The 12718-nt window shown below is 44.4% G+C and overlaps 1 pseudogene; it reads right to left on the bottom strand.

The window, feature by feature from the left end:
- Nucleotides 1-3611: 3611 nt before the first annotated feature.
- Nucleotides 3612-12439, bottom strand: LOC129654965 (pepsin B-like; annotated as a pseudogene).
- Between the last annotated feature and the right edge of the window lie 279 nt (nt 12440-12718).

Raw genomic sequence — 12718 nt, 5'->3', positions numbered from 1 at the left:
AAAGCACATTACAGCTGCCAATGATAATTAAAGAGGATTCCAATCTTATATCACTTGAAGACTGATAAAAATTAGAATTTGTAAGCATAAGCAACGTTTCTCAAAATCTCCATCATACATCCCCCTTCAGAGATGTTGCTCTGCAACATTTTCCCCAACAGATTCCAGATCTCTATCTTCTCCTCCACCTTCCACAATTACCACTATTTTCACTTCCACATTCTCTGTCAGCTCTTTCAACTAAATATTTTCCTCTATCTTCCTACTTCTCTAGACAAGTTCTCTCTCTCCTTTCACTCCTCTAATTCTCTATAGCAGAAAATATGATAATTGGTCAGTCAAGATCTTATTTAGCATGGTGGAGCCAAAGGGGTGCTAGTGAAATATGAAGGAATAGTCTCATATTAGTAAATCGAGTCCACGTCCCACAGCGATAGTCAAGGCAGAACAGAGCTTAATCTGTGGAGCAGTTTCTGTTGGGTGTTATTTTCTAGAATCCAGAAGCAAATAGAATTCTCTAGCTCTGGCTTTACCAGTACTATCCTATGTTGTCCCAGCAGGTTTGTGCTTGCCGATGAATTTCAGGTGACTCATGATAGCTTGCATCTGGTTGTATCTAGGTATTGAGAAATTCCCAGAAATTACATCTCTAACTCAAGATCTTTGTTCTATGTAGTTGATCCCAGAGGCCAGAGCATGAATAAAGGAGAAACTGAGGCAGGGACAGTGGCTGACAGGCCAGGGGATGAGGATGGAGGTGAACTGGGGCTAACGTGCAGCTCCCTTCCCTTTGACACAAAGACTCTATTTCTTTCATCAGAGAAATGCAACAGAAAAGAAATAAGGTAGACACAACTCAGTTCAATAAAATCAATGCATTATGTGTTATGTAGCCTGCCAGATTCCTCTGTCCATAACACTCTCCAGGCGAGAATACTGCAGTTCCTATCCCTTCTCCAGGGGATCTTCCCAACCCAGGAATCAAACCAGGGTCTTCTGCATTGCAGGCAGATTCTTTGCCAGCTGAGCTACCAGGGAAGCCCCTAGAAAAATACATACCTACATCCACCATCAACAACTTACATATATCTGGACTGATAATACTTTACATCTTCCTTTCCAGATATGTCCTAATTACATTGGTTGAAGTAGTTTTGAGGTCCCAGAGCAATAACTGTCTTTAATTTCCTGGAGGCAGCATTTCTGTGTGAGAAGAACCGCTCCAGATGATCACTGATAATGAGGTAATGCAAATTCAGCTAGTGAGCTTACTTCAAACAGAAAAAGTGCCCCAAAAGTAAAATGTCCTATCAAGGGGAGTGGCCAAGATGGCAGAGTAGGAAGACCCTCAGCTCACCTCATCCTATGGACACATCAAAATTACAGTTATTTACAGAGTAACTATTGATGAGAATGACCTGAAAACTAGTTGAAAAGATTTCCCACATTTAGCAATATAAAGAAGGAATCACAATGAGATGGGTAGGAAAAACAGAGATGTGGTATAGTCTAGACTCACACACCCAGGTAAGTGGCCCACAAACAGGAAGATAATCACAAATGCAGAAATTCTCCCCCAAAAGTGAGGGATTCAAGCTCCACATTGAGCTCCCTAGCCTGGGGATCCTGTAACTAGGATGACAAGAATGTCTGACTTTAAAGGTGAGTGGGACTTGCCTACAGGAGAACCAAAGGGCTGTAGGAAGCAGAGACTGCACTCCTAAAAGACACGTGCAAATCTCACCCACTCTGAGACCCAGGGCAGAGGCAATAATTTGAAGGGATTCCAGTCTGACCCACTTGCTGATCTTGGAGACCTCTTGTAGAGGCAGGAGGGAACTGGGACGTTCCCTGTGGACACAGACACTGGCAGTAGCCATCAGGGGTACTCCTTCCAGCATGAGAACTCTAGTACTGGAAAGTGACCCTTTGGAATCCTTACTCAAGTCTACTAGAGCTGGCAGCCTACCTGCCCATCAGCCAGTCACATCAAATCACTATATTGTGCACCAGGAACTAACGCAGTGTTGTAGGTCCATTATACTTCAAAAACAAATGAACAGACAAAAAAAAAATCATCAGGAAAAGAGGCCAGATTTGTGGTTACCAGAGACAAAGTGTGGAGGGATGGGGGAATTGGATGAAGGTGGTGAAAAGATATACTTTTTGTTGTAAGTAAGTACTAGGGATGTAATGTACAACATGATAAATATGATTAACACTGCTTTATGTTCTATAGTTGTGTTGCAAAGAGTTGGACATGACTGAGTGACTAAACAACTATATATGAAAGTTGTTAAGGAAATAAATCCTAAGAGTTCTCATCACAAGGAAAAATATTTTTTTTCTTTTTCTTTTGTGTCTATATGAGATGACTGGATGTTCACTAAACTTATTGTGGTAATCATTTCGTGATGTATGTGAGTCAAATCATTATGAAAGTGTTAGTTGCTAGGTTGTATCCACCTCTTCGCAACCCTGTGGACTGTAGCTCGCCAGACTCCTTCTCTCCATGAAATTCTCCAAGCAAGAATACTGGAGTGGGGTGCCATTCCCTTCTTGAGGGGATCTTCCGGACCCAGGGATTGAACCTGGGTCTCTTGCATTGTAGGCAGATTCTTTACCATCTGAGCCACCAGGGAAGCCCTTAATCATAGACGATGCTGTATGTCAATTATATCTCAATAAAACTGGAAGAAAAAATAAAAGTAAATAAAAAACTTAAAAATTTTTAAATACAAAATTAAAAAAATTTTTTAAAAAGAAAACAAGCAATATGCTCCACTTGACTGAAAATTACTAGAGGGCCAGAGCCAAGCCTCACCTATATTTACATGCCCCGGTAACTTGCACACAATCAGTTTCATTATATAGCAATATGATAAATATGTCTGGATCTGATTTTAACACTAACTACGTAATTGTCATTCAATGCCTCAGTTCTTTCCACTGTAAAATAAGATTGGGGTGTTAAACTCAAATGCTTTCAGGCCCAGGCAGGTAACGTGAATCTGTTAGGCAGCCTGAGAGTGCATGTAGGGTATAATGGCAAAAAAGTCAGAGAGTATTCAGATTCATTAAAACTGTACTGCTCTTCTCAATAACAAACACACACAAAAACTGTTTTCTGATCAGATTTGGCCATCAGAGCACCTGTTTAAAAAGCTATCTTGGGTTTCTGTTTACTTAAAAATTCTTGAGTCATCAATTGCTCTGGTTCACTTTCTTTTTTAAGAATGGAGAGAAAATAGTGATGGAGAAGAGAGTGCTAGGTGTGGTGAAAACCTCTAACCAGGGACCCTCATGCAGAAACCACCGTGTCCTTGACACCCAGGCTACATGCAGCCAGATACCATGCCTCCTGTTCTCGTCCATCAATTAACAGATCCCCCAACAGCTGTTGCTAACTTTCAAATTAGAATTAAATACTAAGTTGTTCATTGGAAGGAACCTCAAAGATGTTTGAAGATTTTTGAGTTTATTAGTTTCATGAAGAAAGGTTCTTGTGAGCTGAAGGAATCAGGGTTGTTTGAAACATTGCCCTCACCCCAGAGGCATCAGGGCAACCGCAGAGTCCTCAGGGAGAGTGGAGATGGCTGCCTCGCACTCCTCTAGGTGGAGAGGGCAAAGCCCACATAGCTGTGGGCCATGTCAAAGACAGTAAAACTCCTTGAAGAAGACATCAACCAGAATCCACAGGGGCTCCCTGCTGGAGGAGGACAGGTAAGTGGCCTCAATCCCCAACGCGCAGTAGTCATCGTTCTGAAGAGACAGTGGACAGGCCATCACCAGGGGCATTGCAGAGGCCTTGCCCCATGGAAATGTCCCCCACTCTATGTCCCACAACACCTGGGGGTCCCTGACTTCTTGTTCACCCTCAATCCTGCCCCTGGGAATCGCCCATAGGTGCCCAGATGCGAGCTGGGACACAGAACAGCCTCTGGACCCATCTAGGCACACATGCAGGAACCCTGGGGCGAATATGTACATTGAAGACATAGGTGGAGGGCGGCAGTGGGAGCTGGGGCCTGCCGATGGTGAAGGTGATGGTAGGCAGGCTTTGCACAGAGTTGCAGCTTACCACAAACTGAGAGAGAAGAGACAACGCTGCAGAACGCCTGGGGCTGTGGGCCCAGAAAAGGGCCCAAGGCCCCCTTTTCCTGTGGGACTCTCTTCCCCATCGTCCAGCAGAGACTGTTGCAGAAACTGGAAGACCAGGCCTGACTCCCATGGGCAACACTGACCAACCCTCTGGCTTCTTGACTCCTCCCTTAAACACATCTCAGCTCTTAGATTTTGGGAGTACAGATGGTCATAAGGAGTTAGGCTTTTCCAGGACCAAATTCTAACCTCAAATCATAGAGAAAAGGCATGGGCACACATTTGTACAAGTACAGTCACACCCTCTCATGTCCATGTGTGTATGCACCAGTCCATGTATTCATCTCTCTCTTTCTCTCTCTCTCTCTCACACACACACACACAGATATTTGCATGCAAGGAAAAGCAAACAAGATATGGGTACCAAGGGGAGCAGACAGAAGGGGACAGAAGGCTATTTAGAGTAAAGCCCAAAGGTACATTCTTAGTGAAGGAAGAAAACCAAGTGGAATGGAGAAGTACATTGTGCCCTGACTCTATTTCATGCAAATGACAGCAGCCAGACTGAGCTGAAATGTGCCCCTAGAACCTACAGTGGACAAGCAGCACCTCCTGACAACCACTCAGTGCAACCTCACAGTCTGGATGGAGTTAGTATTACTCCCTCCCCTTTCCCTTTTTTGCATTGGAGTTTCAAGCTTTGTTTCCACCGGATCTGTCCTGCCAGGGGTTTGGGTCCCCTGCAATGCTTCCTCCTTCCTCTCATGAACTCATGCTGTCGGGCTCCTGTCCTGAGGCTACCTGGATGTGCAGAGAAACCATTGGCTTCTAGTTATTCACATCACCATCCTCATTATCCTGGGCTCCCATTGCCTGCAGGAAGGAGGTCATGAACTGCTGGGGAACAGCCAGCAGGAAAGTCCCTGTATCCACAATGGCCTGGCAGCCTTCGGAACAACAACCAGTGGCCTGGTCACAACTGCAAACCTGACAGAGACACCAGTACAAAGAAAAAGTCAGGTGCCTCTTCTGCAAACATGAGCCTTGTCCTCCTCTTATCACCCACCAGTTCAGGAGCTCTAACATTCTGCATCTTCCAGGAAGCAGGGCCACTCTATGACACATCTGCCCACGTGATGCTACTGGGCCTTTGTAATTACTGGAATAATAACCTCAGTCTTGGACTGGTGACCTCTCCAGTCCTTGGAAAGCAAAAACTGTGCATGTCTTCTTTAATCTACTTGTGCCAGGTTTTTCCAGTGCTTACGCAGCGATTAGGACATACAACCTGTGATACGAGCACAGGTAAATACTATTGGATTCAAAGAGAGATCACCATAGACTGGACCTCCAGGAGAGGGATTCAAAGAGACATCACCATAGACTGGGCCTCCAGGAGACGGATTCAAAGAGAGATCACCATAGACTGGGCTTCTAGAAGAGGGATTCAAAGAGAGATCACCATAGACTGGGCCTCCAGGAGAGGTTTTGGAGGAGATAGGAATTAATCCAGGCTCTGAAGTTTGCCTAAAGTTCAAATAAGCACAGAGGAGAAGAGGGGTACACCAGGTGATACAAACAAAAGAAGCCAGAAAGTTATGACAAGGTGCAAGGACTTGATGACATCTATGCTTCAGATCAGGAAGTAGTGGGAAGGCTGTATTGATAGGTAAGGCCTAGGTTTTGTATGGTCTTGAGTACAAGGCCAAGGCATTTTGTCTTTAAACTTGCATGTGATGGAAAATACTTGGCGGCTTTAAGTGTAGAAGTAACAGACTCATGATCATGAATTGGAGATCTGATAAGCTTGTGCTCAAATTTTAAAATTCTTGAAATGTGTGACTTTGGTTAACTTACTAACCTCCCAGCCTTGATTTCTTTTTATCTATAGAATGCAATATGATGCTGACATCCTTATAGTGTTGTATATTCTTATATGCAATGGTATAGTAAAATATTTAGCATATCTGGAATGTGGAAAACACCAGTGACCGCATTCAATTCAGTTTGGTTCAGCCTCTCAGTCATGTCTGACTCTTTGCAACCCCGTTGACCACAGCACACCAGGCTTCCCTGTCCAACTCCCAGAGCTTATTCAAACTCATGTCCATCGAGTCGGTGATTCCATACAACCACCTCATCTTCTGTTGTCCCCTTCTCCTCCCGCCTTCAATCTTTCCCAGCATCAGACTCTTTTCCAAAAAGTCAGTTCTTCACATCAGGTGGCCAAAGTATTGGAGTTTCAGCTTCAACATCAGTCCTTCCAATGTATATTCAGGACTGATTTCCTTTAGGATGGACTGGTTGGATCTCCTTGCAGTCCAAGAAACTCTCAAGAGTCTTCTCCAATGCCACAGTTCAAAAGCCAAATGGTCAATACCAAAATCAGACTGATTATATTCTTTGAAGCCAAAGATGGAGAAGCTCTATACAGTCAGCAAAACAAGGCTGGGAGCTGACTGTGGCTCAGATCATGAACTCCTTATTGCAAAATTCAGACTTAAATTGAAGAAAGTAGGGAAAACCACTAAACCATTCAGGTACGACCAAATCAAATCCCTTACATTATACAGTAGAAGTGACAAACTGATTCAAGGAATTAGATCTGATTGACAGAGTGCCTGAAGAACTATGGACGGAGATTCGTGACATTGTACAAGAGGCGGTGATCAAGACCATCCCCAAGAAAAAGTGACAGCATTACTGTTACTGATGATGGAAGTGGGTAGAGATTATGCTGATGGTATAATGAAGTTTTAAGAACAAAGCTGTGAATTCACAGGGCCTAGGAATGACCAACCTGCTGGCATGGCAAAGCTCAGTGGCCAGTTCTAAAGGTTCAGTCAAGAGCTAGACGCCAGCATCTACTGGGCTCCAGGACGACTTCAGCCGGGGGTTTGGTGATTCTTTAAGAAATTCATGTCTTGAGAGGAACAGGCAATACTGTCATGCTGGGGGACTATGGGAGTGCCCATAATCCCAGAAACTGTCCACTATACTTACTCCTGGATGACAATCTGCCAGTACAGCTCCCAAGTGACAGGGGTTCTGATGATCTCACCAGAATAGAGCTGAGTGTCCTCGTCTCCTAGGATAAGCTCTCCACCATACTGATAAGTCAGCTGTCTGGGGAGAAAGGCCAAGTGCATGAGTCCTGCAGCACAGATGGGTCAAGCAGTTCCTCTCTCTCTCCTCCCCCCTTTCCTCTCTCCTTCAGACACAGAGGAACTGCAGAACAAGGGTGTGCTATCCTCTCAGCTGCTCCTCAGACACCACCTTGCTCAAGGTACAATCAAGAGAATTCTCAGAGAAACACCCAAAATGTCAGAGACTTGGAAACACAGACTGCATCATAACAGAGAGGACAGGAACCTGAAAACAGACTATAAGCATATCCCAGAGAGGCCTTCCCCGGACAGGGAGAGGATAAGAAGAAACCCCACTGAGAGTGCCTGGGATGGGGCCTGACAGAGACCCCAAGCGGGCCATGATGGAGACGCTCCTATCAGGGTCAATTTGATAACTAGATAATCTGAAGAGTTTCTAGGTCTCCTGTGTTTACTATCTTGGCCTGCCAGTCATTACAGTAAGCCATTTGGATCAGATACCCTGAGGACCATGTGTTTAGGAATAAAGGGTCAGGGAATAAAGTTTGCCATGAAGTTTGAGTCCAGACGAAAGGTACTTGATTTCTGATCAAGATTTTTGAGCTGGAGTCTTGGCTTCATGCCTACCAAAGACTGAACTTGTTTAACATTCACAACATGTTTAAGCCTCCATTTCCTCATTGGCAAAATGGGGCTAATAGGATTTTTCAGATGTCATTTGAAGTTATTGCTACAAGAATATTTTATAAAGCCAGTTCAGTTCAGTCGCTCAGTTGTGTCCGACTCTTGTGCATCAAGTCAGTGATGCCATCCAGCCATCTCATCCTCTGTCGTCCCCTTCTCCTCCTGCCCCAATCCCTCCCAGCATCAGGGTCTTTTCCTATGATTCAACTCTTTGCATGAGGTGGCCAAAGTATTGGAGTTTCAGCTTCAGCATCAGTCTTTCCAATGAACACCTAGGACTGAGCTCCTTTAGGATGGACTGCTAGTGGAGGTGATGGAATTCCAGTTGAGCTATTTCAAATCCTGAAAGATGATGCTGTGAAAGTGCTGCACTCAATATAAAGCTGGAGGTGTTATTATAGTTATCACTTCACTTCTGTTCTCTTTATAGTAAATGCTCATGGAGCTTATTCAATCACTCTACAGCTGTGCATATCTAACACAGCAATCTCTGGATTTACTGAATAAATGTTGAAGGAGCATTGCCCATTTTTAAGAAGAGAGTCATCATATGGCTAGTATGGCCATTGTTAAAAATTCTTCCAGTGCATTTAAAATAAAATTCCCCCCAAAATGTAATTACAAATTTTCAGAAATATATGTGGGGTTGTATATAGCACATTATACCCATTGTATCAGGAAACTTTTTTGACCCGGGCTCTGTCTGATGCTGAGTTGTCCAAAGCCCCCACAGAGCCTCATTTGATGGGTCCTTCCCTGGACAAGGGTTCTTACCAAGAGAAGTAGAAGCTGAAGAAGGGTTGGGTCAGCTTGTCCCGCTGCAGCATGTTCTGCATGGCTGCTGGGGTGCCCCAGACCGCCAAGCTGGGGTAGGCCATTTCCATAATCCCATCAAAGTTTGAATAGTAGAAAGGGTCGCTGGGCTCATTCTCACTCAGGCCAAATTCATGGTTATCAATGACAATGTTCTGAACCTGGAGTGAGCAGACAGAGAGCTTCAGAGTTCAGGTGGGTAAATTCTTCCAGACTTAGGTACCCAGGGTCTGGGATGTAGAACCCCTCCCAGGAGAGGAAGTTGGCTTTTTTCATGCTGAGCTCAAACATGAGGGGAAGGGTGAAAGGGGAAAGGGCAACAGTATCACTCAACCATGTGTATCCCAGAAAAAAATAGCTAGGTCTTGGGGAAGCAGAGGCAATCATTTTCTGGGGTTATAGTTTCCACATCCATTTACAGTGAAAGAATAGTTTTTTTCTATTCTTCTATTTATTTTTCTATTTATAAAACCATAAAACTGGTTTTATGCTCAACAGTCCATGTGCAAGAACAACAGAGAACTTTGAGAATTAGACATGAGGAAATAAGAAAATAGTGAAAGAACAAGTCATCAAATATCCAAATTGAAATGGTGTGGAGGAGAGAGAGGATTTATTCTAGGTGGTTCCAGGGGGCAGAGTTAAGACTAGGAAACAAAGTCACAAGACACAGCAACCTTAGCATCCCATAAAGAGCTTTCTGCAGTCAGGACTGCTGTGGAAGCCTGTCTTGGGAGGAAGATTGAATTACATGGCCTTTGACATCCTTTCCAACTCTTAGCTTCCATGGAGGTTGTACTAAATTGGTAATTATGGATTTTTCTGGAAGCTTGAGGCTCTAGAAACTAGGAGGCAAACCACAGAGCCTCCACAGCTATGAGACTATCACTCACAGTCACAGTGTCATATCCCAGGACCATACTCAGGCTTCCACTCCCATAGGACAGCATAAAGGTTTGTCCACTGAGACTGAAGGTGGAGGACTTGCTGGGGTTGAACCTATTGTGAGTGGCTATAGGAAGATGAAATACTAGTGTCAATCATTAATTCCCAAAATACTTGGAGACAACTTACCCTTGACAACCTAGGATCATCAGACCACAGATGTGATAGGGCCTCAGCCTCAGCAATTTTGTGCTGTAGACACACTATGTTGGCCACAGCAAAGCCTGTCCCCATGGATAACATACATTGCCAAAATTCTCTCCAACCCACCATCCCTGAGGGATGGATCTCTTCAAAAATGCCAGGCATTCCAGCCCATGGGAGAGAGCTGAGGGAAAAAACAAAGTAGAAAGGAATGGAAGCCTCAGTCTGTGTCTGCTGTCTCTTCCCAGAACTGTCAGCACTTCTGAAACGTAGACCAAAGGCAAGACGTCCAGATGTTCCCAACTTTAGCAGAAAGAGATAATGTTTATGCAGCAAGAACTCTGGACTTAGTAGTATAAGCCTGTGCTCAATTTGGACGCTGCCCCTCCCACTCAGGGGTGGTAGTGATGGTGGTGTGCTCACAGCAGGCCTCGATCTGGCAGTAGGTGGACAGCAGCCACAGGTTGGAGGAGCCTGTGTCAAAGAGGACCAGGAAATTTGGGGTGGTGCCCCAATGCTGATCGCCCCAAAGTAGAAAGACTGCAAAGAAAGGTATGTCGCCCTCATTAAGCAGCCAAGCCTTGTCCAAAGGATGGGGAAGAAGTTGGCCCACTTGAAGTCACATTTTGCCCAAATGATTCCCTTGGGGAATAAGAGGCTTCTGCCTCCAATTCTCCTTTCCACCTGGAGTCAAATGTTCTCAGTATTCCACTTTTTTATCCCTAATTGCAAACCTTTGACCAGCTAAGACCTGGTCTGGAAAGACAATATCCTCTTCCAAAAGTGTTTTCTGGTTTGTAATATCAGACTACCCAAAGAAGGAGAAGAATCACTTTTTTCTCTTTTCCCAGTGTCTATCCACTGTCCAGCTTTACAGACACACGCCTACATTCACACATGCACACATACATACTAGTCTCCCCTTCTCTTCCAGTGTGAGATACTTCCACCACCATTCTCCTCCTTCCTGGTCACATACTTGCAAAGGGAGCTAGAGAGTCTTGAGTGAAAGGTAGCATGGAGAGAAAAGAAGAGATAGTTTTAGTTCTAGGTGAATTGGGGTCCATTGTGTCATTTACCTGCCTCTAGCTCCTCTATCTGTAAAATGTGGGATTTGAAATAGGAGATCCATTAAAGTACCTTCCAGCTCTGAGACTCTATGTATGTTAAGATGCCTATGCCGATATTGTAGCCTCAAGAACATTCAAACAATTGCTCTAGGTTCCTGTGAATCTTTTCAGAAAAGGGAGATTGTATACAGTGTGTGGAGCCACTGGATATTTTGGCTGGTGGACTTGCATGTGTTTTCCTTCTTTCCCTGCAGCTCATTGTTAGGATGTTCTTTCAGTCTCTCAATTGACTCGAACACTCCCACTATGAATCACTTTACTACAAAGACAAGGCTGTAGAGAGATGAGCCAGTAATAAGAGAAAAGGAGGGAGGAAAAGAGGAATAAAGAAGAGAGGAAAGAAAGAAAGAAAGGGAGCTACTATACTATTAGCAGCCCTGCGTGCGAGCTCAGTTGCTTCTGACTCTTTGAGACCCCATGGACTATAGCCCATCAGCTCCTCTGTCCATGGGATTTTCCAAGCAAGAATATTGGAGTGGGTTGCCATTTCATTTTCTAGGGGATCTTCCTGACCCAGGGATCAAATCTGTGTCTCCTGCAGTTCCCGCACTGGCAGGCAGATTCTTTACCACTGAGCCACCTGAGAAGCCCATACTATCAGCACCAACTTGTAACTTTCAGATACTTTCCACAGGAATGTGAAACTTAGGTTCAATAACTAGTACAAAATCAAAGCTAACGAGAGGCACAAATAAGTATTTAACAATGGTTATTAGCTGAGGGTCATGAACACCACATCCCACTTCACTTACATCCAGGTAGTTGGTGGAGGGCTTGTAAGCAAGTAAGGGCTTGTAATACCAAAATGATACTTAGCAACCGGACCAACATTTGGGAGGTTCTTTAGGAATTTCTCCAGTATACCCTACTCCTCCTTTGCCTCTCAGATAGACTTGCCTTTCCTCAGGATGATTCTGCAGAACATAGGGTAAACCAAACGAATGAGCTTCACACATCCCATCACAGCAGTCCCTTCAAGGACCTAACCTAGGTCCTCCAAACTTCTTCAGTACTCTACCCAAAAAGCCTCTTTTAGAAAGTGCTCCCAGAGCAATTTCTGACCACCACAGTCACTCAAGCATTTCCAGCATGGAAATACACTGCACCATATATTTTGTTTTGTACTTATAAATTGTTTCCAGAGAAGAAATGTCTGTTTCTCCCCAGTCCCTCCTGTAAGCTGAGGCAGGGATCATGCGTCCTTTCTTCTTAAGCAACAAAACACCCAACACACAATCTCTCTCTCTCTCTCTCTCTCTGTCTCTCTTTCTCACACACACACACACACATACCATTCATTTAAGTCTTGACCCACAGCAGTGGCCCAACACTGGTTCATGATATCAAGGAACAATCTGACTGCCTTTCCAAGAGACTTATGAGAGAAGTCCTCTGTTCTTCCCTAGATTGTCATGCTCATTCACACAAATTCATGATGAAACGAAATCCCAGTACACACCTTACCATGCCCTCTGAGAACTGTAGACAAACCAAGACCAAGACCAGGATCTTCATGGTGCTGATTTCCACTGTTTACCAGCACACAGAACACAGTGGCGGACCCAAGGGTTGGGATGCACAGAAAGAGGTTGGGTCTCTCTCTTATGCCCTGATTTACCTTGTGCTTTTCATTTCTGGGCACATCGGCTTTCCTATCTTTGTACCAGCCTGTGCCCCTGCACATTCATGGATCCTGTTTGTTTTTCCCTCTGGCAAGTATCAAGGACTTTAATATCCACTTTGTAGTCAACTTAAAAAGCAATTAATGGCTTTGCTGAGGGAATCCAAAACCAA

This window comes from Bubalus kerabau, chromosome 6, assembly GCF_029407905.1.
Source record: "Bubalus kerabau isolate K-KA32 ecotype Philippines breed swamp buffalo chromosome 6, PCC_UOA_SB_1v2, whole genome shotgun sequence".
In the NCBI taxonomy this organism is placed as follows: domain Eukaryota; kingdom Metazoa; phylum Chordata; class Mammalia; order Artiodactyla; family Bovidae; genus Bubalus; species Bubalus kerabau.
This window is presented reverse-complemented; position numbering and strand designations above follow the sequence as displayed.